Here is a 26,471-nt window from a genome sequence, read left to right on the forward strand (position 1 = left end):
AGAAAATAAATCTTGAAACAAACAATATACTCACAAATATTAGTATCCTTGTACACATGCGAACACACAAATATGTATACGTATGTAGCCGTATACCAGTATAGTTTGTGTTGGAAGAATTGTTTATCCAGCTAGACGGAGACAAATGATCAGAAGGATAGTTTGCTCCGTTCAAAACGGTGTCATCCAAACTGCAGTATATCTGCATTAGCTGGAAATTGTCACTCCCCCAGACCTGGAAAAACAGTTGCTTTGAAGGGGGAGGTAGATCAAGTTTGAGAAAACAAGACCTCAACATGGGACATAGATCACTGGAGAGCAGAGGTACACAAGTATTGGTGTGATGAAGAGCTTCACTGGGAAAATGATGTAGGATTCCAGGAATGAGACCATGAGCCTTGGCATGGTATGAGCATGTAAGCTTTTGAATAGTTTAAAACGATAACCATGAGCCAGGGTGTGATTTGGGTCAGAGAACCTCCACAAGGAAATGACATGTGGCTGGGCTCATGAAGAAAAAGTGTTTGTTAGAAGAACAGGAATAAAGAAATCATGGAATCTGGTGTCAATTTTAGCTGAGATGACAATGTGTAGGTATTAAATGGGTACGTAGTGTACGACTGGGTAGTGTAATATTGTCCAAGTGGAGGTGTGAATGAGTCACTTGATGTCTTTCTCTCCAGAACAACTTGTTCTTTGTAGGTGTCAGTGTTTGTACACAGTTCTGTTGTGGTCTTGGCAAATCCCTGAAATGAATTTTTCTAGGCTTCGCTTTGTGAGTAAATTTGTCGTAAACCACATTGTTACATTTGACGTCATGCCTTCCTCTTGATAGGACAAATATCTGTAACAAATCTCGTAGTCATGCATCCCATAGCTGTTCAGATATTTCAGTCAAAACCACAAATATGGACCTCATAGTGGTGTAAGTGGACATGACATCAAAGTCATCTGGAAGCATGAATTTTTGCACATGGCAGTCCTTTGTGGTGATGGACCAGCTGACTGACATTTTAAAAAGAAAAAAGCTGTATCATTAAGTGACAGAAACAGATCATTAGGCCTTTGTAACATCATTTGCTTAAAAAACTTACCTTTCTGTGTTTCTGATCAGTGTTACAGCAGTCTAAGTGTCTGTCAGTATTACAGCAGTATTAAATGTTTGTCACCCAGTGGTGTCCCATTTTAACAGAGTCTGTGTAACCTCTCTCTCTGAGTGGTGGGACACACCTCGCAGAAGGACTGGTGGCTGTTCAGGGGTGTAGGACCCAGTTTCATGACCGGACATGTAGGCTGACAATCCTCTCTGAAGTTTGCTAGTGAAAGACAGAATGGTTCTAGGGTGTGGATCTGTGACCTAGGTCACTCTGTGGAGCTCCTAAGAATTCATGACTAATCAATCTGTTACACTTTCCTTTTTCTAAACTGTAGCATGGAGATTAATACATATCTATTTCATCACAAAACATGTCAGGAATTTTATTTAATACCCTTTCAAATTAATTTTAATCCTCTAATCTGGTGTTGTGTTAAAACATTTAAAAAATATTTCACCTTTTATTATGCAGCAGAGTTGACTTGAGTTCTGCTTTTCCCATTATTTAATTATTTATCTATTTATTTTTTTGCAAAAATGTGGTTTTGAGCTAAATCTAAGTCATAAGAACAAGTGTTTTGAGCTTTCATGGTGCGCATTCTCCACTCTTAGTTATTTTACATCTAAATAGAGATCCTGCAGAAATGCGCAAATACACAAGCATGATTAAAAATGTCCAAGTAACTGAATACATACATATCATTTCATAAATAATTTCACCTATAGAGAAACCAAGTCAGTGGTTTTCTATACTATATTGTATTGTTGGGCCATATGTAAGCACAGATCCTGCTTTTGTGTTGTGTTTACATTTCTTGCTGCACGTGTTTAAAAAGAAGCCCAGCCCATGTTTGAAACACATTTGTAGAATGATTGAGGAGTGTGTATCCTAGAGATGACCCCTCTGGCTCTGCCCTTGCCCTCGCTCTAACCATAACCCCAACAAACAACTTCCGCTACATCAGTCGGAGTCGGAGCAGAAAGTTAACTCATGCATGGTTTTACACAGAGGGTTAACCTTTGGCTATATATTTAAACAGGTAAATTATATGTCTCCAAAATGACAGTCTTTATGCAGCTGCAAGATGACCAAAGTGAGTAATACAACAATAAGATCTGCATTCTTCTGACCTGAATGCACGTCTGGATTCAAAGTCTTAAAAACTGGAAGACGAATATAATCATTACATTGACATATATTGTTCACTTAGTGTCATTTTTACTTAAAGTCATAATAAGCCCAGCCCCGAATGTTTATCTACTTAAAATATTGCTCTGGCCGAAACCCATAAATCATTCATCATTGGCAATTCACTTGTGTCACTTTACTCTTTGTTAAATCATTTAGTAATTTGGTTTTATCTAATGCCATTTCAAAAAAGGCACTGTATAATGAGACTTGTTGCCTGTTGTTTTAGATAATATTTCATTTAAACTCTCTGTTCTACTACCTGTCACAATTTGCACTTCAGTTACACACATCATCAGTGACGAACTTCAATCCTTCTCCTTCAGGTTCCTGCTTCAGGGCGTTTTTTTTTTTTTTTTTTTGGCTGCATCTTCTCATATGACATCAATGACACCATCAGCCCCAAGCTTGGGCTTTACCCGCAGTCACTCCATGTTGCTTCACCTTATTATTTTTTTTTTGCATATATTCAGTGACATACTGTGCACATAGCCATATGAGTACATATACAGTACACATACAGTTTCACAACAACACTTATTTGGGCTCATTGTATTGTATTGTACTCTTCCATTATAAAACAATTCTGTCAAACGATGCATTCAAATGTCGTATCTCTCTCTGTCTCCCCTTTTCCACTATTTGCCCTCAAGCACCGTGGTGACAGGCTGAAGATAGATGTTAAAGAGATGACGAAAAGTTTTTCTAAGGAGAAACAAAATGAGGAAAAAAACCCTTCTTTTCGTAGTAAAAGGTGATAAATCTGAGCAAACAGATGACAAATGTTCAGAACAAGACTAAAGGGAGCATTTACAGATGATTTGCAATAAATTTGAACTAATATTTCATCACATGCAACCTTCCTCTTGCTGAATAAATTTGTGTTTGCTGTTCTGACGGTGTCCTAAATCTCTTCAATTAATACAGTTGAACAGAAGAGAACAAATTCTTCTGTGCTCCTTTGTTTTCCAGACATGTGCAGAACACATCAGAACAGTCTGGCACATCAGATCTTGTTTAACAGCACTGTATGCAAATCAGATAAACTGTGACTGGCCTCATTTGTATCTGTAGTCTTAAAGCAAAAGATTTGCAATGACGAAACATGTAGCAAGTCAACGTGCAGACATTTGCTAATTACAGTAGCACCGAACTCAAAGTATATCTGAGGTTGATCGTTATTAGTTCTGCACGTTTCTGAACGAACTTTGGAGAGATTCAAACTGAGGTTGATTGTCATTAGTTCTGCATGTTTCCGAACAAACCTTGGAGAGATTCAAATGTGATGATGCTGAAAACATTAAAAGTAAGATGGTGTTTCTTTTTCTTCATTTCACGGTGTAATGAGATCAAACTGACTCTAGCACTTTTTTTGCATGAATTTCTTCACATGCACCAATGTTGAAATCATATTTGAACCTAATGTTCTCCATATGGAGAAAAATGTCTTGATAAAAGGAGTTTCATGTCAGCACAAATGATCGATTGTTTCATGACTCATTTACCCAAAGTCAAATTTAATGATCAATTACATCCTTATTGCTACTTGAAACTAATTGTTCCCAACAAATAAATATAAGGGGAGGGGGGTATTTCTGTAATCTGTGTTATATTCTGTATGTGCACAGTACTACTTCTTGAACTCAGAACCGTTATATAACCCCATATGGTTCTCTGGCGCCTCTACTCATCTGTAACATGTTCATGGGTCCGGGCAGCATACCCACCAGAGCATGCTGGCGGGGCTTTGATCTGTCTCCCGTCCTGGGCCTCCTCAAAATGTTGATCCTCTCCAAACCTGTCCAGCCTGGATACGATACGATAGATGGATGTCCTCCTGGTCTGATGGGGAATTAAACGGCACACTAATTTGCTGCCTTTTTGTTTTTCAAACAATGTGTCGCCCCTGGAATAAGCTACAGCACTTGTGCTGACCTGACAGGTACAGCTACAGAACAAGTGTTTGTGTGCTGGAGCTATTGTCTCCATCTGTAGGCCTCTAGTCCTAAGGAATGCCAGTGGTTTACAGCACCAGACTTCACATTTTGCATACCAGTAGTTCACTCAGAAGACAAGAGAAGCCCATATATCTGTGCCATATGATACACAGTCCAAGGGGCATCGGGTTTGACTATTTTTAGTTTAATTTACCAAAGGTAAATGAGATTAATGAAAACTAAAGTTTTAGGATTTCATTTTCTTTCTCTTTGCTAATTTATTAAAAGTCAATTCAAAAAAAGTATTAGTATTGTATTGAACACAATTATAGGTTAACGCATTTGTATCAGCAGCTATTTTATATGTTTTAAATTTATAAAAATAGCTGCTATATACATTTCAAATGAAATATAAAACACAGTGAAGTGTGTAAAATACCTCCTGAAGCTACGGTCTTTGCTGTGTTGATGGGTGTTTACATATTGTACCTACAAAGTGGAATAGGAAGAAGCAAGTGTGTTTTTCTTTTCCTGCAGCAGTTCCTCTGACCATGGGCTGACTGGAAACATGCAGCGGATTATTGTGTCTATATACATTGGTGTCTGATTTACATTGACTGTATATAATGCTTGTGTGTGCAGTATACAGATGTGTGTATATTTGCACAGATCTGTGTATGTGATCTATGGGCTAAAGGACAGTAAAATATTGTGTTGGCTTTACTCTGTTATGCTCTTGTCGTGAGTCTCAGTGAGAGGAGGTTGGCTTGACTCTCTTGTTTTGGATAATTGTACGCTGCCGAGGTCTGTGGTCCCCTTCTCTGTCTCCCTGTGGCCTAGGCTGCAAGAGCCATATTTAGGTTGCACGTCCTCCTCATCCTATCTGTCTCATCCCCATCCTGTGCGACTCACCCCCATAACACAGTAGGGGGCAGATAAAGGGACAGCAAGTGGTCCCTAGGCCCAACTGTAGGTGCCTGCAGAAGCTGTGCTATGTTACTAAGACTTGTATTAAATTCTCAGTAGTGTTCAAAATTTTTGCTTTGGACCTGTTTTGTGGACATAAAGTTGCATGGTTACATAAATGCTTTTTAGGGAATTTATGTAACCAAAAATATTTGAGACCATGCTGTTGCTGTACTAGTGTTATTTTATTTTTGCAGGTTGTGCTCTCCTTTACTGTGGTAGCATAGGGCAGCGCAGCGTGTGACATGAAAGTAACTCGTACTTTAGCTGAGGCAACTTGAGTACAACGTACATTCTGTGCTATGTGCTTGAGTGGGAATCAGGAACTGGAACTGTGTTTATATCAGTAACACAGAGTAACCAGGCATTCAGAGTAAATGTAGTACTGGTAGTAGTTAAAAGAAAAAAGAAATAAGAAAAGAAAAGGCATGGAGCTTCAGGTGCAGCAACAACAAAATATGGTCTAGGAAGACTTGAAGGTTAGAGATCTGGACATTTTATAGATAGAATTATTACTTTTATATTCAAACGGTTGTCAGGTATACAATAGATGTGTAGAGTCAAGTGTCAGTAGGTGCTCTGAATAGACACACTCAAAGGAGAAATATGCAATAATAATACAATGGATGACTGTTTAGTCACTTTTTATATGTCCAAACAAACCTTTTCTTACCCAAGAGATCTGGCTATTTCACCCCATATGTCTTTATGCTTCATTCTTGCCATAGGCACAAGTAAAAGTCACGCTTTCATGTGGTTCTCAAATGTAGGGTGGGCAGAGGGAAGCTCCCTTGAATGACTCTTGCTCACCGCATTTCTTCACTCCACCCTTACATTCACCTACAATAAACTTGCTCTTTGATTTTTCGCTCCTGTATCTGTATCACGGAGTTCTGTGTGTACTTTAAGGTCTCAGACTGAATATGTGTAATGTTACAGATGTTAATGAAACCCCACAGAGAAGACAGACCCTCTGCATCTCCAGCAGATTGATGTCACCCTTTGATCATTCTTTCAGCAGTACCTTAAAGTTGCTGCAGCACTTGTGTGAATTACAACCAGAGACCAAAAAAATGTGCATCACATGCCTCTGACAGGGTGACCCTGGTTTTCTCTTTTTATGACGTTTTTCTGTATTATAAATATAGGGAGCATGTGCGCATTAGTGACGATCCATGGAAGATGGATCTTTGTATCTCTTTGATGGTAACAGATAAGACATGAATTACTGAAGCACAAAGCTTGACGTAGCTTTAGGCAGACCAACTGTTTGGAAAAGGGAGACTTGTTCATACTTATTTTCATACTGTTCTCATGACACTGTGCATTTTTTTAGGTCATTCATGACTTATAAAGACGGATACCCATGTCTCTGTTTATGGATTGTCAATCCATACTTTGGGTACCATCCTCAAAGTCAAAATCTACAACTGGTGCACATAGGTTTTTCTGGTGTGTGCGCTGTAGTATGATCACGCATGGATGCACCATTGCCTGCATTGACTCGTATGCCTGTCTCCTCAGGCAAATGATAGTAAGGGCAGGTGTTAGTGCAAACAAAGGCTCATGGGAAAAACTCTTGATTTCTCCGGCTCAATCTCATTTTTCTCTTTTCTTGCTTTCCCCTTTCTGTCTCCTATGTGCACTTTCACACAGGCAATCCTTCACCTTGTCTTTGCCTTCTCAGTTCACCCAGTGAAGAATTTATCACCGCTGGGCTTGAATCATTATCTGCTGAAATCACCCATGTCATGTCACCAACTTGCATATTTTATAGCTAGTGGGCTACATCTGTGTATTTCTTTACTTATAGATGCTTTATCATGATGGAACCTTTAAAAATTCATCCTTTTGAAAGTTGACTCATACTTTTTTTTTTTTAAGACAGTAGTGTAAACATCAGGAGGTCGGTATGTGACTTCTAACCATAGAAGTTCCTGAGTCATATCCCAGGGATTTCACTTCATTGCATTTACAGGAATGGATTTCCAACCTCTGCAATTTTATACCGTATTGGTGATGACTAAATTATTGAAATTGTTAAAAACATTTTCCAAACCACAGTGGAGTGAAATAATACCCATGTTTCCTTGTTTCCCCATTACTGTTATCATCTCTTACGCAGCACATACAGGACATATTGTCATGCCTGTGTAGATGCTGGTAAACTCTACTAGTGACTGGAATTGAGATGCAGAGTTTCCAGTATGTATGCACATGCAATTTATCAGTGCACTGATTCAAACAGCCAATGTTTCCCCGCACTGGGATCACATCCAGCAGAGTAAATAATCGTGCACTAGCAGTATGATTAGAGGTCATCCAGCTGCATCACACGTTTGTTTCTCGAGCCAGTCTCTTTGTCAGATTAGGTGCTTGTGGCCTGATTCAAAGGATGTCCTGATGTCTCCAGTGATTCCCTCAGTTTTCCTCTTGAACAACCATAAGCTTTTGATTAAGAGTGAAATGTTTTGATATCTTTTGTATGGATTACATAACATTAATTTGATGATTCCCAGTCTATCACTGAGCACCACCAGCGTGTCAAAGATATCTCTTACACATCAAAGTTAAAAGGAGAGTTATGTTTGCCAGAAACATAACTGCTGGACAGCAGCTGCAACTGTTTACTAAAAATGTTTCTGTATGTCTTAAAACATAATCAAGTGTCAGTGTTGTGGCCAAACAATCTGTTATTGCAGGTTTCAGGGCTTTGTGAAATTGGCCGATTTTACAATGCTAACACACCACCCAATTCTGCATACCATATGATATAAAAGTTTAATAGCAGCTCCTTTTAGCTTCATTTGTTGGTACTGTATCTTTCAAAGTTACAGTTAAAATAAATTACCCTCATTTTATTTACCTTGCAGAGATGTGCCAGACAAATTCCTCTTGTAGCGTTTTTTATTTGTTAGTCACAACATAGTGAATCGGAAACAACGATGAGACACTGAAAGACTTGGAATTTGAGGATGTGTGGGAGATATCCATCTTCCTTATAGACTAACAGCTACAATATTAGCTGCCAGCAGGTGGTTTAAATGTTGTAGTGGACATGACAAATTTAATATTTGCCACAATTGACAATTCTCGGAACACATAGCGCATCACAGCTTGCTGCTGTAGGGAGGCACAGCCGCAGAGCAGTCACGGTGCATCAGCGTATGTATGCATCTTGATTTAGCCTAGCGAGGCTGCTGAATCCACATATCTATATGTGCTTCAGCCAAACGTATGTGGCAAAATGTTTCTTGTTTTTTACTGAACAAGACTTTGACATTTTGTCCCTTACTCCTTACAGCGGTCACATTCCAAGTAAACCGCTTCAGGCCTTGAGGAGAGGGCGGTGTAGCGAGTAGGAAAAGTTACCGTGACCAAGACATATTGTCACGTGCATAGCAGCATGTGAGAATATATCATGACATCATATACATTGTTTTAATACAGACTTGACAAACAGCACAAATAATTGCAAGAACTAGAATAGCTTCAAACTCTGCAAAATCTTTTTTCTTTACAAACCACCTGACATAAAAGAGATTATTGGACAGAAGGGGCCAGAGGCAAACTTCCAGGATCAGGAATGTTAAAAGCAATATTCAAACTGACACCAAGCACATCATAGATTTTTTTTCCATTAGGCAAGAAAAGGCAAACAACTCAGATTTCCTAGTTTTTCAGCTGAGGCCTTGAGAGAGTTCCTGTACTGTTGTTTAGTAATATATTATAGTGTGAACTGTGCATGCATTCATTCACCAAATGGTGTGTGAACATCCCATGTCAGCCACATTAGTTCTATTAACTTTCATAAACAGGTATACACACTGTTATGCAGATGCGTATTGTATGTATGTACTGAAAACAGCAAGTGGACGAAGATGAATCGCATAAAACATAGAGACATTGGGAATACTGGCTTAAATATGTAAACAGTTGTTAGGTCTTAGCACATTAGGATCCATGACAGAGCTGAACCCTTCTTTTGAAATTTTGTTCAATGAGGAAGGAAGAGATGGGAAATGTTTTAAACCAGACAAGTGGGAAGTGGGGAGACTCTGGGGGAGTGAGGGATAACCACTCAGCAGAGTCAAAACTGTGCCAGATTCTCAAAGACTACAAGATGACTCATAGGTCAAGGCCCTGTGCCTGTAAACAGAATTTTTCTCATAATTTGAGCGCTGAATCACATGCTGCACTCATACACTCTGTTCTACTTTTCTGCTATTATCTCTATTACTGTGATTCAAGTAATACTAATCTCTAAGGGAGTAGGTTAAGAGGTGGGTAGGTCATCACTGGAGTGACCACTGGAATCGTGAGAGATGGACTGCATGTGAACATGTGAAGTTCTGGCATGTTGAGGTTGCAAATAATCATTATTGTGATACAGTGTGTGATAACGCTTCGCCAAGTTAATAACCGGGATCACTGTGATGACCATTGTTGTAATCTGGTCTTTCAGTGGAACTTCCATCTCCCACAGGGCTAGGAAGTGTTGTGAAAGCTGGTGCACGTCAAGGTCATGGTTAGTGTGTCAGCAATACTCTGGTTTATCTCTTGATCAGGTTACAGGATGACTGAAGAGTTGGACCGCATATACTCGCCTCCTCTTGACCTTGTCAGTTTTTTTCTGTACAAGCGTAAGTTAAGATTACATGAAGTAAAAAAGATGTAGCAGCTATTCTCATGACTTTTGACACGTTTTTGTTGGCTTTTTGATTAAGACTGATGGCGTTACCTTGAACAGGATATTCACATTTCCTTTTTTTTTCTTTTCACTTTCGTCCTTTTCTTCAACTAAGTATTGACTGCTGCACAGAATCCCATCAGGTTTTTACCTTACAACGGGCACAGTTGCCGCTCAGTAAGTGCAGTGCGTTCCTCACATCTGGAAAGACAGCGTCAAGGCTGTTAAAACATTAAAGTGAAAGATGTGAGACGGGTGTGTGTTTGTATAGCTATCATTTTGTGGACTAGCATGAATTTTTAACCATTGGACTGAGGACATTTTTTACAAAATGAGGACATTTTAGCCTTTAAGGGTGTTTAAAGAGCATTTTCAGGGTCAAGAATAGGTTTTAGAGTTTTGGTTAGGTTTAGGGTAAAGCAGTACATGTGATAAATTAAACATTGAAACAGAGTTGATTAGGATGGCTTACACAACAGTAGGGGGCTTAGGGAATGCATTATGTCACACTGTGTGTGTGTGTGTGTGTGTGTGTGTGTGTGTGTGTGTGTGTGTGTGTGTGTGTGTTTAAGCCTTGAAGGCCCTGTTATCCAATGTTACACGCCGCAGTCAGGCGTCCATGAACCGGCCTGTACATTTCTCAGATTCATGTATTAGATTTACGGCGTCAGTTTAACTGCTCCTGAAACCAGACTACAGTTGAAACAGTACGGACAACACACTCAGAAAGGATTCACTCTTTTGCATTACAGTAAGCTCCCAAATTCTAAATGTAATCCTCAGTCTTAAGGTTTAACTCTCAAATAACCGCTTGAAGATGAGGACTGGCCAATATGTCGTCAAGACAATGGTATTGAACTAAAATATGTACACACTCTCTCACACACACACACACACACACATACACACACTTGCTTTAATAATAGCAGGTGTGTCTCCCTCATCACACAGCTGCACACCAGAGCACGAGAGTGAGGTAGAGGTATACGCAGAGAAAAGCACATATTGTAAAAGCAGTGAGCGCGAGAGACATAGAGAGAGCAAGAGAGAAAGGATTCAGACATATCTAGATAAACAGTGTCAGACTGAAGCAGAGAGAAAAGGAACCAGAAAGGGAACATTTTTTTTTTTTTGTGAGTGGAAGAAGCAGAAAACAAAAATTTAAAAAGAGAAAGCTGTTGGTTTGCTGATTGGCAGAACGTCAAGAAATGGTTATAGGAAAAGTTTAAAAGCTGCTGGTAAAAAGGAACGGAAGAGAAAATAAATCAGTGGAAACAACACAGTGGTGAGAAAGTTTAAATTTTAGTAGAGCGAAGTGTTCTAATCTCTTCTCTCCTGAGGGCGTTTTTGGAACTATTTCTCATCAGTCTGGGCAGGACTCATTTGTCCCACTATCCCTCCCTCCCTCCTGCTTTTTCCCTCTGTCTTAGTTCACTGCATTAGAGCGTAACTAGAGCCACACAATGACTCCAGATTGAGAAGTGAGTGAGAGAAAGAGAGACAGAGATCAAGGAGAGGAGAGGCTCAGAGAGAGTACACCTCAAGCGGTGAAGTTTGGAGTGACTGTGCAGCCCACAAAGGTGAGGTGAGGAGACAATATCTTGCTAGTTTGTGAGTTTTTAACCAGTATGCAAGGGTGTGCATGTCAGCATTTGAATGCATGTATATGTGTGTTTATATGGAAACATGTATGTAGGTGAGATTCTGGTTGAATCATGGATGCATGCAATGGGTCTGTTCAAACAGAGGTGCTTTCTTTGAATTAGTTGTAATAAAGGCTGCTATTCGTGTTTTGGTGTGTACATTTTCCTGCTGTCAGTGATCAGATTTTGAAACGTGTGTGATAGAGTTGTCTTTCCAAGACCACTTTGTGGTGGTGTGTGTGTGTGTGTATGAATCATTCTGCAAACAGGAGCAAAGCGCAATGTGTGAAAGTCAGTGCATGAGGGTGCAAATATACTGTATGTGTCTGCACGTGTGTTTGTTTCTCTTTGCTTTTGCTGCAATTTTGATTTCTGAGAACAACGAATCTGTTCAAAATATGAACTGCCTGCACAGTTTGTTGTCATATTTGTAATGGTTGATTTTTTTTTTTGTAAAACTGTAAATTTCTAGCAGACATCAGGTGTTATGACAATAATGGGAAGTAGAAAACAGCTGTAGTAAATTGATGTAAGCGTGTTTCTGCAAGCATGCATGGACAATAATATATTTTCCTGTGCCCAGAAGCGACTGCATTGGTGGTATTGTTTTGCCCATACATGTATGCTATATTACTGTTTACACTTTGCTGCTACATGCTTGTACAGTTCACACTTCAGAAGATTTAGTTCTCTTCTTTGTCTCTCGTTTGCACTCAGGTTGATTGATCTGTGCATTGCTGTTATCCCGCTTTGCTTCCAGCATGCCGATGACAAGCTTCCTGGGTGTGGCTGGGGGACCCTAAGGGTGGGGCTCAGGTAGAGCAGATAGAGAGGTCACTGAGGAATGTTTGAGATTCCTCCACAGAGCTGCTTGTGCAGTGAATACACCCAACCCCCAACCTGTGTGCACCCACCCAACCTCTTTTCCCTGGCCTCCCACCAGGCACGCTACTTACCCTCCCCTCCCCACACCCACTTTATCCTCTGTACCCTGTGAGTAGAACCTGCTCAGTCATGCCAGTCTGCCTCCTTGTGCCAGCCTAACTACCATGCTCATTTAAAGGTGGAAAATCATCCTCACTGCTGCCAGGTGTGGCATTCCCCCTGTTAGTGTAATGCTGTATTTTGCCAGGTGGGCCATCAGCATGTCTGAGTGAAGGAGACAACAATATTACAGTATGTGAGAGGGACCCAGCCCTGTGGAAGCTTAGTTTTCTGATACTAAATCTCAGAGTTAGCAATGAACATCACAAATCGAGTGTGTGCGAATGGCATACTTTCTGTCAGTGTTGGTGATAATTAGCTTAGATTACTACGTTCCACTCCCAAGGGACATGGGAAGTGTAGGTGCGTGTTCATGACAGATTGAGCAACAGCAGCAAGGCTATAAATTTTTTTTTTTTTTTAACTATTGCATTCATGAAGACACAAATAAAAAGTTCTCTGTGATCATGCATGCAACTGTGACTTTTAGGCTGTATACAAAACAGATTCTGACATGCATTTTATGAGCATCCATACAAAAGCTTAAGCTTTTATGTATCATGCATGGACCCCTCACACTGTCCCAATAACAGATCACGCTGTGAGCACAATTTTACAGTCACAGGACAAAATTTTAGCAAATTGCAAGATTTGTCCATCAGTCAGCAATCAGAATCATGTGCTCATTACCAAGGGACTAACCAGGTATTCCTTTGAAACATTTATAGGTGAAGTGATTGATTTATGAGATTGGAGGCAGCAGTGAGGTCAAGTATCCAGGTGTACAACGTTGTGAGCTGAAGGTGCCAGATGCAGATTCCACGGAGAACAATGGAACTGCCGAGGGATGTTTGACATAAAGTGCACTGGAAACATTGGCTGAGAGAAACAGAAAGCTAAAGGTGTCACTGATAGCCAAGGGAATAAAACCACGGGCACTTAGTGTAAGGAGTGTGGCAGATGGAAACAAAAGGGTGTGTCAGAAAAAGGGAGACAGCAAAGAAGTGAGAGCGAGTCCCTGTCCAGCTGTATGACAGCAGTGTTGGCCTGGTACACAGAGCTCTTCAGTGGCCCAGTAAATGCTGCTGAAATGAAAACCATATCAGTGCGGCACACTTTTTACCTCACATTACCTCTTCCCTTCCTGTTTCTTCCCTCTCTAGCTCAAATTCCCTTCCACATGCCTTATGTTCTCTGTGAGTCTGGTCTGGCAGTGGTGTGGTTTTCATTAGTCAATTACAACCTCTGAAGCTGGCTGCTTTTCTGAAATGCACCTCTTTTCTATTTTTGATTCTTTTTCTTGGTACTGCCTTCTTTTCCATTTTTACTCTTTGAATTTCACTTAAAATCTGAGCTTAACCAATGACCCACTTCACTGTGTTTTGATCTCAGTGTCCCTTACGTATATGCTGTAGTACTCACTGTGACAACCTCTTCTCAAACTCCTTTCTTCAATTTGATGTGTTTTTAATTTAAAAGGCAAGTCAAGTTCAGGGAATATCCTCCAAGTACAGTACATAGTGTACTGGCCTCTTGAATTTGTACGCACATGTAGAGATACATGTATACTCTGTATACACAGAGCAAGATCAACTGTGCATTCTCAAAGGAAGAGCCAAGACATGCAAGCTCTCACTTGCTCCACTGCATTTATCAATGCATACAACAATAGGATAACTCAATATGTCTTCTGGGATTACAATTGTCAAACTAAGAAAACTAAATAACTAAAGATGCAGTGACATGTAAAATATTTTGAAGACACGATAAAGATGTTCCTCAAAGATTCCTTTAGGATTTTTGCAGCAAGTTCAGATTGTGTCCATGGTGCCTTTCAAATCACATACGAAATAACTGCACCATGGCGTGGAAATGACACAGGAAATCATTCATCAAATTATTGCTGTGAAGCTGTGAAATATTAACATTGGTTAATCTTTTACTACGAATAGCTCAGATTTATCACCCAGTGTGTAAAGCTGTATTGAAGCATTGGCCCCCAACCACTTCCATATTGTGCAGTGGAGTTGGGGTTTTGTAGGATAAACAGCTGTAGGCAATTTAGCCTACTAGAAGTTAAGCACGGGGCACTGGGCGGTGTGCTGTGGACTTGTTGTGACGTCTTACACTCCAGCTGAGATGCTGGAAGACACTCAGAAATTGGATGTTTGTTCTTGTTTTCTTCACTGATGGACATTAGAGTATCAGACTCTGGTCAGCTAAATGAAGTGCCAATCCAGTAAATTGCAGGAAATAAGAAACAAATGGCACCAGAGCCCACAGACATAGCTGGAGTACGGCCAAATACTGACTAAACACCACCAAGTCTCACTTAGAACGAGCTCAGCATTTCCTCTTAGATAAGTGTTTCCTCTGCTCAGCTTCAAAAGAAACCTGAACCCATTTAGGCAACCTTTATTTTGTTTAATGTATCACTCCTTTAGTTTAGATTATAGATCACTGCTAATACAGCAGAATGAATACACACTTTCAATCTGTCCTTTTAGGATCTGGCTACTGCACATAGTGAGGGATGATTTAAAACTATTGAGTAACAATTGCGTAAGGAGTGAAAAAAAAAAGAGTTTGTCCCCTGGAAGGGAGAATGCCTCTCAAATGTCAGGGTTGGCTTTTATGTGGTCTGACCATGTCCATGTGGCTTTAGAGCATAAATCATAATTTAATGTTTATCTTTTCACATGATCATATTTTAAATGATTATATGGTTAAAGAGCGTGAACATGTGTCACAAATACACATGGCAACATAATTTGTAAGTAATATATATTGTGTATACATGTATGTACATGAATATGTGCATGACGCGTGCGAAACATCTGAACACTTCGGGTGAGACTTAAGGAGATGGTCTCTTAGTTTGAAGAACAGACTAATCGACAAGCTGGAATCCATTCATCACAATACCTGATTTACAGTATATGCAATCCCACTGATATTTTACAGCTATGCAGGGAGGGTTAGAATGGATGCCAAGAGTGGATAAGGCTATACTTGGAGTAGGAGTAAAAACGCCTGCATCGTGCAGAAAAACACATATTGTACGCGCACACAGGCACATACACAATTTTAGCCCCACAAGGGGTGACCACTATGAGACATGAGTGTTCCTCTCTCTGTGGCTCCCACTGGTACAGATGTGTTCAGCCGGCCACCCTGCTGTGAGAACATCAGCTCCTCGCAGTTACAGAGCGCACAAGTGCCTCTCAAAAAGTCTTCCGCGACAGGATGGTTTGTCAGTTTGGTCAGTTTAATTTTGGCAATGGCATGGGGCAGAGTAAATTTTTATGTACTATTTTTGTATTTTATGTTTAAACAAAATTGTAGAGCATGTTGTGTGTCTGAGCCCAGCCTCATCTGGACAAACTGTCTTTGAACATCGATCCCCAAATGCTGTACACTATCTGTGTGAGGAGGCATGTACCACAGTTTTTTTTTTTTTTGATCCGAAAATTAATAAATACTTTTTAGTGGGTCAAGTGAGGAGAGCAGTCTTCCCAGCAGTGAAGTCACATTGGGAGTGTGCTTACTAAGCAGAGATACAGCATGAAGGATGAGGGGAAAAACAACAACTTTCACCTTTTGGATATCATCATAGCCTTTTTTAATCTCTTGAGGTAACCATGAGAAAGGGCGATAATGATCTACAGAATTACTTTGTTCTTCTCTCCTTGTTCTAGAAACGTCAGCGAAAGAGTGAGACAGAGACGGAGAGAGACCTAAAATGAGCACACACAAACGTTGCCATCTTCAGCAACTAATAGCGCTGAAGTTTCCTTCCATGTGTGTAAGAGTGGTGGTGTGGGTGTGTGCATGTGTGGATTTGTGGTTGCATGACTTTGCCTTTGTGTCTGAGTATCTGTGCTTGTATGCATGTGTTTATCAAAACAGTAAAAGTCCTTAGCTCCCTGTGGTTGCAGGTCTGTGGCCTCAAACGTCACACATACACACACAACTCAGAACACCTCAGTGAGACTCCTCGTGGCAGCGTGCCCAGTGTGTCACAAAACCACACCACCGTGCATTCCCAGACTCTGAGAGTGGGATTAGATTAGCAAAGTGGAACACTTTGCATCTGTAGGCGTTGACTGTGTGTTTGTCTGATCACATCTTTGTAATTATTTGTGTCTGCACGTAAATGTGGCGCGTGTGACAGTTCGAGGTGTGTGGATAGGAACACTCATTTTGGCTGCATTTTTATGTGCGTGCTCTCTAGTGAGCTCCCATAGGTTAGCGTTTTATGGCGTTAATGGCCTATATGTGCCACATGCCCATTCTAGCTGGTATATAATTTAATGTTTTTATACTGAATGACTTGTTTGATTGGCAGCCAAGCCTTGCATGGCTCAGTGTTGGCTCAGTGGCCACAGAATGGGTTTTGTTTTATTATGTTTTAATTCTAAATATTCAAACACATATTGTGACTAGTGGCTAGTTTGATTTATATAAATATATATGTATATATATACAACATTTTATAATACAACGTACATATAATGTGTATGGGGAGAGTATCACAGCCACCTTTTGTTTGTTTGTGTTGTTTTGGTGCTGTTTCAGCTTAGATAGTGTTAAGTATCTATTAAAGTGGTGCTGAATGCAAAGTGTGTATAGTGGTGAAAGTGGGTGTATTGTGCAGTCTGGTGTTGATAACCCAGTTAGTGGCAAGTCTGTGATAACTACTGATGACTACCGCTGACCCATCAGACCGCTAACTTTAAGTCTGAGGCATTGATGTGGCAGAGAACGAATAGTGACAGATACAACAGAAGAAGAGAACAACAGATAGGGACAGGGTGGGAAAGATTGAGTAAGCAGTGATGTGCCGAGGGAGGAAAGAGGAGCAGGATGCCACCATCTGTTAGCCACATGCACGCCCCACAGCAGTCACATAAATCTCAGCCACGCTCAGTAATGCAAGGCTGCATTCCACCAGGCTAAACATGCACTGGCTAGCTACCTCCACATAAATGTGCAGCTCATGCATTATACAGAGCCAGGTTACATCTTACGCACATATACTTGTAGCAAGAAGCGCTTCAAGAAGAAGAACCAGGACGCTGGCTCGATCTGGAAGATGTGTGAGAAGTGTTTTCGAAACCGTTTCTACAGTGGGAACTGTGATATTGATGGGTTGCTCTAAGCCTAATTAACAACTTGCCAGCATGTAGAGAATTAAGTAAGACTTGGTAGAACAGTTGCACAATGATTTTAAACGTGCTACTGTCACAGTGGATCTATGAATTATAGCGCCTAACTATTGGCTAGGAATTTCTAGGAAAAATACCGCAGCTAGGCAATGGTAGATTTAAAAGTTGTTTATAAAGGCAAAGTTCCTCTGTTCTCCTGGTGTGGTCCCTTGGCCTCTACATTAGGAACAGTGGATGTGCAAATACACAGGGCACAACACACACCGTTACAGGTCACAGGGTTAAAGTCAAGCACACGCAGGGAAACGTGTGTTGGGTGTTCCTGCGCTGTACAGATGGGCTGGATACTTGCAAAGTTGTCTCTTGCCACCTTGTATTTTGACAGTTGCTATGCTATGTTGTGGTGTCATATCCCATCCCTTTACCCCTCTGTTGCCCTCTTGTACAATTACACACATTTATTTTGCAGAGTATTAGCATATTAGCTGAAGCTACTTGCACTCCAGATAAATAGAAATAAGAGTAACAGGTGACAGTGGAAAAATGCACAAAGAGTTAATGTAGTCCCCTTTTCCTTTCCTCTTGTCTTTAAAAATGATCTCCCCGGTCCCTCCATAAAACCTGCCAAGCCACTAGTTTTTCCTCATTATTTTGCACTTTGTCAATAACTATAACATTTCCCTGTCATGTCTCAGATGACACCTCATATTACAAATTACAGCATTTTGGAAACGCCTTTCAGGAGCAGAAGGTGATGAGGTATTTTGGTCTGTGAAATATCTCGCATTTGTGGAGCATGTCTAAGAGCTACAGAATGTGGAAAAAAACATGGCCATAAAAAATCATATTTTCCATCTTTCGGATACAGACACATATTTTTGGCTTTTTTGGTCTGATTGAGATAGATTGAAATCACTACTGGTGAAGAAATAATATAATAACATTGGGGCCACAGATGAGTCACCACTAATTTCACGTTCCCTTTCAAACCCGCTCTTCAATTGTACCGTTCAAGCGCTGCGGGGTGAACAGAGCCCAGCCAATCAGAAAGCCCGGTCATGACATCACCGTCATGTAGTGGCAGACGAATTGGACGAGAAGGTGCCAGAGAAAACATCAGAAACAGAGAAGCAGGAGTTAAACTCTTGTTTCATTTATCGCCCAGCAATGATCAGCAGAATTGGTTAGACGGTGGCATCCAGCCAGAGGTCCCGCTTGGAAGGCAGGAACACAGTAACAGCCTTTGGTTACTTTAAGAGTAGGAAACCATAAAATAATCACAGCCCTGGAGAATGCCATTGCTGTACGTCCATCATCGGTATTTCATCGGCATGCTTCTTCTATAAGGCTAATAACAACTATAGGCAAAGTGAATGCAGACCTTCTCATGTGTACGAAGCGGATGAAGATATGTTCTTCAGAATGTAATTTAAGAGGGAACACTGCACAGAGACTATGGAACCGATGTGATGTTCCAGTAACTGTTGGGAGACAGCCGATTTATCAGCATTTTTCCAAGTACATTAACGAAATGGCCCGCTGATGAAAACCTCTGCATGCAAGCTTTGTCCAGCTGGAACTGGTCCAGCGACAAAGCAAGCCAGCTGCCCAGATGCCAATTAATCCATGGTTTTAGCTTCTTCCTGCTAAATCTAATCTGGTTTTCGTTATCAGAACACATATCAGAAATACTGTAGCTAAATGCTTCTATCTGAGTGCCAAAGAGATTTATAGTGTTGTGTATGATCAGGATGGGCTGATCATGAAGCCAGTCACATGCTCGATGAGCAGCTGCAGGACAGGGTCAGCTGTGACTTCCTGAATCCCAACTACTGATTCTGTTGCCAAGCCAGACTAATCACAGCTGGAGCAATCTCTCTCCCATATGATATGATGCAGATTACGTTAAGTCCTTGAGAAACACAGACACATTTTAGGCACATTATATTGAAAAGGCTTGATAAAGAAAAGTGCTTGAGGTTATATAAAGCGCTAAAGGTTGCACTGCACAGCTGGTTGAATCTATTCCAGATAGTTTAGGATTCAGAGCGTCTTCCCGTTAGCAACAGAGGGTCTTAACTTATTCAGCATCACTAGACGACATACGAATGATGAATGGATGAGCATAAATCTTTCCACTCTGTGCATATCATGAAACTAACCATGGAAGGAGCAAAGGGAAGAGCACAAAGTAGACATTTCCACCACACTAGGAAATAAACAATTCATATCATTCAATAAAACTATTTTAGCAGATGATCAAATAAAAATGATTAGAAGAAACACCAGTGTGACAGCGCTACTGGCTATCCTGTGTGGCTGCCTAACAAAGCATAAAACTTGTCCATCTTTCCCCCACTGACTTTCTTTTTCTCTCTTCTGCGTCTCCCTTTCATCTTCAGCCAGACGTTTTGGACATGTGAGATGTAAAAAAAAAAAAAATGCAGGAAGGAGAAGAAGAAAGGACAGTTCTAAAAGAATATGGCTCATATTAATCTGGAAATATTGCTTTACCTCATCTGAACTAAATTACTGGCCTGAACTCGCTGTCCTCAGAGAGCAGGCAGAGCGCCACCGGCAGCCCAGATGGGCAAGGAGTGGTCAGCAGATCTGTCACAGCGACCACGGTGAGCACATGAACCCCTGGTCTGTCCAGCTCTGGAGCTGTCCTTTTATACAGTGGATCAAAAGTGTTTCTTTGTTATTGTTGGGCTCGGGCTTTATTCTCAGGGGCAGTGTCTTTGGAGGAGAATCCAGAAGATTTGAGAGTCTTTCTCTCTCTTTCTTTGTCCCATTTCCTACTATCTCGGTGGCTTTATGCATGTGTATTATTAAAAGACCAAAAGTCTCTCTAAGCAGAGATGTGAAGATAATAGAAGATGACCTGTTATTGCAAAATATTAAGGATATAATTTGAGTGTTTAACAGCATTTGAACAATTCTATGGCCTCAGCCAAACTAGTGCCTTGGTGTTGTTTGAGTGTGCTTTGCTGGAGGCCATGAAATCTATACTTAGACAAGTGGAGCAGGCTTATGGTGTGGCTAAAGCTTGCCAAGGCTTGTGGTTTCTACTGGTAAGGAGCAGAGACAGGCACAAGTGACTGCAACCTCTTTGACTGCTGCTCTGAGGAATTTAAAGGTATGATTGCTCACACTACAAGTAAACACTGGCCCATCTGCTCTCTCTCTCTCTCTCTCACCCAAAGCTAAATACAAAACCAAAAACATCATTAGTTATGTTGGTGAGGATCCTCAGTCATCCAATATTATGCTATAGTAAAATAGATCCTTTGAGAGACATAGTAGATTTAACTATTACATCATAATAGAGATCAACACCAATCCAGGCATATTTAAGCAGCACAAATCAGCATCGGCTAGAATAAATCAGCTCCTTTCTTAGCTGCGGGCCTCTTGTGTTTTTTTCTCAGCCTTCTATTGTTGCATCACTGCTATCCACACAGCTGGGCTCTACAATCCAAGTATTCTGTTGCACAGAGTGTGTGAATGTGGAAAATGATTTGAGGACATTGGCAAGTGATGCTGAGTTCAGACACAGTTTGTGTTGGCAAAATGTATGGATTAAAAAAAAACTCTAAAGCTATTTAACGTGAGCAAATGGATGTGAACTAAACTAGCAGCTTATCAATTATCATTAGTAAAAATGACAAACATCCCCACTTACAGGTAATTTCAGCTCACTATAACTGTTCCCTGAATAACTTGTTGGTTAACGTGCTCTCTGTACCAGTTTTTTTTTGCATACAGCTAAATATTGTTTGTGAGGGTAGATTCTCCAATCAGTGACACTGCTGTGCAACTGCAAATGAATTACATATTTCATAAACTTTACTGGACCTAAATATTCTGTAAGTATTTAATTGGACACTGCAGATATCAGCAGATACCCAACATTAAAGGACTCGAATCTTGGGATCAGGTCCAAGAGGACTTGCTTGGGACATCCCTAGATAGATAAAGTCAGTGACCAATGACACTAACAGAAGTAGTATTTGTCATAATGATTGCTCCACCTGTCAAAAAGGAGGGGTTTATCTGTAAGGTTTTGAACAGTGGAAAGGTGTTCAAGCGATGCACTCACATCAGATTAAAGGCTTTGTTGCATCACTCCGCTCTCCTCAGATGTGAAGCACAGCTTTCTTCCAGAGATGCTTGTGTCAGTCAATTAGAAGTCAGCTGCACCTGACAGCATTCGCTAACAGAAACCAGAGCATCAGTGCTTCAGCTACTACTAAATAATATTTATTTATATACTACAACCACATAGTGAATACAAAGCAGACACCTACCTTACTAAAGCTAATTACATACAGTATGTTTTGTAGCTCAATAGTACAGTATGAAGCTGAATAGAATAATTTGAATGCTGTTCCTCCAAAACAGATTAGGACATCTCTGCTCAATATCCTGTGTGATACACAAGATAAGGCATGACTTTTACGCAAGGAGCAATCAATAAGCATCATTAAAATGGCAAAAAACCAATGACGTCTGAATATAATGTTTATTGGATATTGTTTTAATAACTTATATGGACAATATTCTAGTTTCAGTTCATATTATCATAGTAGTTTTTTAATAGTGGATTACATTTGTTTTTGCACAAGCTGCACCTCAACAGCCTCTGTGACTCTCTGTCATCCAAAATGTTTGTACATTCACTTTCCTTGCATATAGCTGACCCCTGACCTCAGGAAACATAACCTCGTGGGAGAGGGAAATGTGCCTGTTAGAGAGCCACTCGTGGGCAGTGGAGTGGTTTTATACACAGACTGGCATTATCTGCATCTCCTGCTTCACTCAAAGGACAGGGCCACTAAATATACCCTGTGAGGCCTTCCCAGGCTCCTCTGGGCTGGGGAGATGTGGCCACTGCTTGGGCCGAAGGCCAAAGACATGGCTGCCGACCTCCCCGGAAAGTATTTTTAAGGTCAATTACAGGGTACAGTGCCTTTAGATGGCTGACTGGTGCTGAGGAGGCCTCATATTAAAGGTTTATGTGGAGAAGACCAGAGAAGTCTGCCTTAGCTCACCCCAGCTCCCATTGTTACCACACAGCCACTAAGACAGTGCACCAGAGGATTCATGGGGTGATGCGTGCAGCATTTGTGTATGTGTGTGGGTGTTTGTACTAAAGGAGAGATAGAGAGTTTCAAAAAAACAGTAATGTAGTGCCGGTTTGTTATTACTAAGGTGAATCATTAAGTTCATACAAACATAAGTTGGACTTTCATCCAAGATGTTGGTCTTTGTCTTCCCAAGTACATCACATCTATCTGGAAATTCTGGTGAATTCTTCTGAAACATTTATTTGAGGTCAAGTTGTCAATAACAGATTTATCAGGCCGCTCCAGTTCATTAACTTATGAATGACGTTGTACAGAAACACTAGAATGGTCTCAAATTAGATGAGTCAGAGAAATTTGCTTCAATTCTGTAAGCCCTTTTTTTTTCTTTGTTGTATTAAAGGCTTCCTGAAGGCATAAAGCTAACAGTCCTTATAATTAAAGGATATGCTCACATTTTTCCAAGTCTGTCTTAAAACAGCACCATATGTTTGTTAGACATATGCATTTAGGAAGATTGTTAGTGACTGGTAATTAATGCACCACTTTTACTGGTTATATAAAGAGTTCCTTCATTTATTTAAATGAACCTAATCCAATTCCTGTTCCATGCAAAAGTAATTATAACATTCAGTTGAGGCCGAATTAGTCATTAGTCAAACATTAGTCGGTCTTAGTTAACTCAAGTGGATATTTTCTAAAGTTAATGTGGTTATAGTACAAATTGTTTTTGTAACCCTCTGTTAACCCTCTAAATATATCCACTTGATTAGAATAATACAGATAACACAAGTTTAAAAATAGATTTATATGAACTTTGTTGACAATAATTTCTTTGGAATCAAACTAGAAAGCAGTTGCTGATTAATTACAGTGATCAGTAACTTTTTATTACCGTGTACATATGAACACACAGGTATTGTTTCACAATATATTTTTGAATATAACCTTTAATAAAATAACACTGATTGCACATTTCTGATACAGACAGAAAGATAATAAACAGAATAACAAACATGCTTTGTTGCTCATTAGAGGACGTATCTTAACTCTCAACTACCATATACATACACACACACACACACACTCAAACAAGTCCCATTTTCTCTACACAGACCACACACGCAGACCCACACAGCTGACCAACTCTCAATATAAATGAACATCCAGCAAGATGATTTTAGATGATTCATTCCAACACGACTCCAAGAAGCCATAAATACAGGCCTGTCAAAATGTGTTTTACCCCACAGAGAGGGGAGTGGCTCAAGGTACAGTAGACACCATTCACCTCTCTGTGTGTTTGGAGAGGGCAGAGGGAAGGTTGGTGTTGGTGGCTTTGGTCTCCGCGAAGAGTGAAGTATTGATGGGACAAAAGTGAGGGGAAGGATTGAAAGGCCTATTTGTGCAGATGAGGGCCAGGCATCTGTGTGTTTGTTTTGCTGTGGCTCTGCTACAGTTCAATGGCAGCTCTATCAACCACCCTTCTCTAGTTGAACCCAGACGCTTTAATCGAACAAAATAAAGACAACGGAAGATGGGACCCAAAGAGGAAACATCGATATGTGTTTAGTATTTAACTTTATCACTTTATCACTATGCTTCAGACATAAATGACATTTTGAGTCAGTTACCCTGCAATTAGCCACCGTTTAGCCTGAGACACCAGTCTATAGAGGCACAGCATAGTGATTATCTTGTTTTTACTGTGTGTTCATGATTAGCAAAAGGGTTGAGTTTCCTTTAGAATGAAAACATTATTTATTTTATGCTGAATTAATGAAGAAATCCAAGTATCAAGTGCGACTACGCACTTGATACTTGGATACTTGGATACTTGGAGTGTGTGCAATCTAATGTGATGCTTCAGATTTCTATTTATTATTAGTATTATTAATTTTTTACTTACTTACAGTTTTTTTGTTTGTTTGTTTGTTTTGGTTTGACAGAATGTAGAAAATGCTAGAGGTATTCCCCTATCTGTGGCTAATCCTTAAAGCTTGTCTTCCTGGGAACATCATCACTCCTGGTCCACAGAGTGGGGCGAGTACACATCGCCAAGCTGCAAAGTCTACACTGGCTGGGGTGTCCCATGTTTGCCCTGAGGGAGAGCATGTGTTCATGGCCAGTGGGCTCTCCGGGTCAGAAATGGCACACTAGGGTGTGATGGACTGCCCGTCGCTGGTCATGGCCATTGTAGGTGTGAAATTCCCAGAGACTATTCAGCCTAGCAGCTCCAAAGCCCAAAAGCTGCACAGATAGAGAGAAGGAGTGAAAAGATGGTGTTAGACCTTTCGGTTAGCCACCATCATCTGTGTCTGAGCTGTGACCCAGGGGCTGATTTCTCTTTGTGGTCTCAGTGCACAAACACACAATACACTCATAGAATGAGTCAATAGCTTTGTGAATACTGTATATTCCTGCTGTAAAGACTTTATATAAGCATTTTTATTCGACATTTTAGGTGTGTAGCAGTCAGTGAGTCATGGAATATAGTCACCACATATAGTCAGTGCCTACACTCTGTGCCCTTAATTGACAGTTACAGGAGTGTTGGTGCTAGTGGCAATGTGGAGGCCTTTCATCGGTGCTCAGGGCGTGTCACCAGCATGACCTGAAAAGACCCTGGTACTGTACTGTACATCCTCACTGCATCTGTGGCCAAAAGCATTTTACAACAAGAAACACAGTGCTTGTGCTATACAGGCACTAAAGCCATGCTAAGTGGATACATACATGATAAGCAGGATTATAATTATTGTATAAAACACAGCCCTTATGTTTTTATATGTTTGAGTAACATATTTTTTGGTGACACATACTTAACTAGACCCTAACCCCAGTTTCTTCACGACCTTGTCATCACCCACACATTTGTGGAGCACATAACTGTTGATGCCCTTTTTTCTTTTAACTGTACAGTACTGAAGGTCAATAAATGCCTGCCTTCACTACCTCCAAAAGGTCACAGTTTAATTTGTTTATCAGGTGTTTCTCCTGAAAAAGAATATACCAAGATGAATAAAATACTTTATATGTTTGGAATTAATGGGTAATATGACTTTTTGTGCCACAGAGAGAGGTCAAACGAACTCCTCACCATTTATATACACGTGTTGGAACTTTGGACAGAATTCAGCTGCTTACAGTACTAGTCTTCTTCAGAAATGAAGAAGTTTTAATCTTAACGAATTGTGGGAAATATACAAGGGAGGCTTTGCTCAGAAAAGATCCACATCCCTAAACACAACGTACAGTAATCTAAGTGATGCAATTGCGAGGTACAAAGGGTTATCTTCCCAAAAACAGAATCATGGAGGAGGATGAAAGAGATGTTGTGCAAAAGGGTTGGTGCCAAACTTTGCTTTATGCTTGTTGTAAATATATGTGCAGCTCAACTCAGCCTCTGGTGGCTGGATGTGATATTGTGTCTTTCCAGTAAAATTCACCTCAGTCCTAAATCCGTTTTAAATCCTGCGGCACAATCACATCTTTTTTTTTTGTCATCAAAGTGTGACTGACAGCCTGTCATTACTGTTTTAATTGTCCTCATTATATAGTTTGTGATATTTTTATCTATTTACTATCATTCTGGTAATGAATATTCTTGATTACATAGTAGACAATAAACTAACAACAGCTTTCAGATGTTGGATTAGTCTTTTCTCTATCACTGAAACCTCGGATTAAAGACAAAAAACACCGCAGAGG

The 26,471-nt window shown here is 40.3% G+C and overlaps 1 protein-coding gene across 1 annotated transcript in view; it reads left to right on the forward strand.

Moving 5' to 3' along the window:
* Positions 1-11,373: 11,373 nt before the first annotated feature.
* The window catches only part of LOC113166321 (zinc finger protein 469), a 54,849-nt gene continuing 39,751 nt past the window's right edge, over positions 11,374-26,471 (forward strand). The window contains exon 1 of the mRNA XM_026366395.1: positions 11,374-11,458. The gene's annotated coding sequence lies outside the window, so the exon portion shown is untranslated. The remainder of the gene's footprint in view (positions 11,459-26,471) is intronic.

The sequence above is a fragment of the Anabas testudineus genome, chromosome 6, assembly GCF_900324465.2.
Source record: "Anabas testudineus chromosome 6, fAnaTes1.2, whole genome shotgun sequence".
NCBI lineage: Eukaryota > Metazoa > Chordata > Actinopteri > Anabantiformes > Anabantidae > Anabas > Anabas testudineus.